This window comes from Chiloscyllium punctatum, unplaced genomic scaffold (assembly GCF_047496795.1).
Source record: "Chiloscyllium punctatum isolate Juve2018m unplaced genomic scaffold, sChiPun1.3 scaffold_1322, whole genome shotgun sequence".
NCBI classification, from domain to species: Eukaryota; Metazoa; Chordata; class Chondrichthyes; order Orectolobiformes; family Hemiscylliidae; genus Chiloscyllium; species Chiloscyllium punctatum.
The window spans coordinates 5,001-7,500 of record NW_027311056.1 but is presented as its reverse complement, the minus strand read 5'-3'; the positions used below and the strand labels follow the sequence as shown (position 1 = coordinate 7,500).

At 65.7% G+C, this 2,500-nt stretch overlaps 1 non-coding gene across 1 annotated transcript; it reads right to left on the bottom strand.

Annotated features, from left to right (window-relative positions):
• Positions 1 to 1,057: 1,057 nt before the first annotated feature.
• On the bottom strand, positions 1,058 to 1,211 carry LOC140475013 (5.8S ribosomal RNA). The gene has a single exon (XR_011959610.1). It is a non-coding gene; the product is annotated as a 5.8S ribosomal RNA (ribosomal RNA).
• Between the last annotated feature and the right edge of the window lie 1,289 nt (positions 1,212 to 2,500).

Sequence of the window (2,500 nt, the reverse complement as noted above, 5' to 3'; positions counted from 1 at the left end):
AAGTGGCGAACGGTCGCGCAGGCACGCCACGCACATCGATCGCCAGCCGCGGAACGGCACGGCCTTCAGTGGGGCCGGCGGGCGACGCCGCTCCTGAACCCAGCGGCCCCGAGTCGGACGAGTTGAGGAAGGCACGCCGACGGTGACAGGGTACGGAAGACACAGCGGTGGCCTTCTGGCGACTTGGCCCCCGACAGCCCGACGTTCCGCCGTCCTCCCGATGGCCAGGAGGACCGTGCGGGGGTCGGCCGACGGCGTGGTAGGTGTGCCTGCACGGTGACGGAGCACACACCACGCCCGCCAACCCCTCCGTACCTCCCGAGACCGGTGGCAGGACGGAGCGGAAAACGTGCGGACTGAACGGGAGAGCCAAGAGCCAGCGATCCACGCGCGTGCGACCGTCCAAGTCACAGCGTTCGACGAAAACCTCCTCCCTCGGCCAGGCACTCGGCGCCAGCAGGGGAGACAGGATCAGACGCCCCGCCGGCCACTTAAGGCCGAGGACGAACCACGAGACGGGCGGCTGCAGCAGCGGGCGGCCTGCAGCTCCCAGCACTCTCAATCGATCAACCATCGAGTCGGGTCAGCGTGTCAAACCGGCGAGCTCCACGGTCAGGCCGGCGGCGCACCAGCACCGGACCTCCGCGGCTCCCTTCACTCTTTCCACTGCCAGCCAACCGAGAGACGGACCCAATGCGGACGTGCAGAGCTTAGGCAGACCCCCCACTGGAGGCTCAACACTTCGTGGCAGCTCCGTGTCCCAGAGACCAGGAGGGTTGGCACACACACACAGTGTGAACCACCGACAGCCATTCTGGGACCGGTGACAGCCGTGCTGGCCCCACTGCCACGACACAGACGGACGCCAGGCCGCGCTCCCCGGCGGGGGGATGGCGTCGAGCCTGACGAACGGAATGTGCAGGGTGGGGGGGAAAGGCCAAGCGCTCCGACGCCGGAGGGCTCCGGAGTCTGAACTTAGGGGGACAAAGAGGACGGGTCCTCTGCGACACCCCAGCCGCGCTCTCGCCAGCCAAGGCGAGTGCGATTGATTGCCAAACGACCCTCAGACAGGCGTGGCCCCGGGAAGAACCCGGGGCCGCAAAGTGCGTTCAAAGTGTCGATGATCAATGTGTCCTGCAATTCACATTAATTCTCGCAGCTAGCTGCGTTCGTCATCGACGCACGAGCCGAGTGATCCACCGTCAAGAGTTGTCTGAGTTTGTTTTAGGTCTCTCCCTCGCCAGAGGAAAGCGACCCGGACCGCACATACGCTCCCCACCTTGAGCTACAGCCACCTGCACGCCGGCGTGCGGGCGGAGCAGGGTGGCGTGAAGCGATGGGGAGCACCATCCTGGTGCGGCCCGCAGAAACATACGTCTATTGGGGGGAGGAGGACAGGGCGCCCAAGAGGCGATGCGTGCCCCAACGCACCGCAGCGACGGAGGCAGGATCACCGCCACCATGTCGCCCGCCTAGTATCACGAGGCGTGCAGCAGCTTTGCCCTAGGAAAAGCAGAGGCGGGAACGGGCACCGGCCATCGGTTCGGCAGCGTCACTGACGCGTGCACGTGGCGGCGTGTCGGCGAGCGGACTTCCTGCGAGGAGGCGGGGGCGGCACTCGCCCGAGCAGACGCCCGCCCGGCCCAGCCACCGCCGAGGTGGACTGGGAGTCGCGGCAACGGCTCGTCATACTCGTTCCCACACTCACAGCGCAGCTTGCCCGCAAGCCACCGACCACCGATCGACGCCAGGCGCCCCGACCGAGAGCGGGATCGCTCGTTCGCCCTGCTGGCAGTTCGCTGGGGATCACTACTGCACGGAGCTCGGAGACCGACGGGCGGCAACTCGAGAGTCTTTAAACCACCACCCCCATCCCGCAAGTGCAAAGAGGCTGTATACGCACAGACGGGTGAGGGGAATAGGTACCCCGTCGGGTTTGAAGGGAGCGTGACTAGATAGCAACGATGTAAACCCAGCCGATTTGGGAGCGAAAGACCGGCGCCTGCATCACCGGCTTCGTTTCCCGTGGCTGGAGAGTACACCGAAACCCTCCGTCTGTCGCGAGCTCCCGACGACGCGGTGCCGCCAAGCAGCAGGGCCGGACCTGGTGTGGCTCCCCTCGTCGATCACAGACCGGTCGGCACTACTGACGAGACGGTGGAACGGGCTTCGCCCCTTGTGACGAAGGGTGATGCGAACCCGCCCGCCCGCGTGCGTTCGGGGTGGACTCGGCAAACGGAGATTTGAAATCGGAAAGTGTCCTCCTGCCCCGCGCAGGTAGGCGCCCAACAGTTGTGGGGGGTTTGGCGGTGACCACGGCTGCAGGGCCTGCTACCCCGACGAGCTCTCCTGCTGGCCCCGAAACCACCCTCGCGAGACAAGTTGAAACGGAAACGGGCGTACCCCCAAGCCGACGATCCTTTCTTATTTGTTACTTTTTTTTTCACTTGCTCGAGTTGTGGCGATTTGGCGGTGACCACGGCTGCAGGGCCTGCTACCC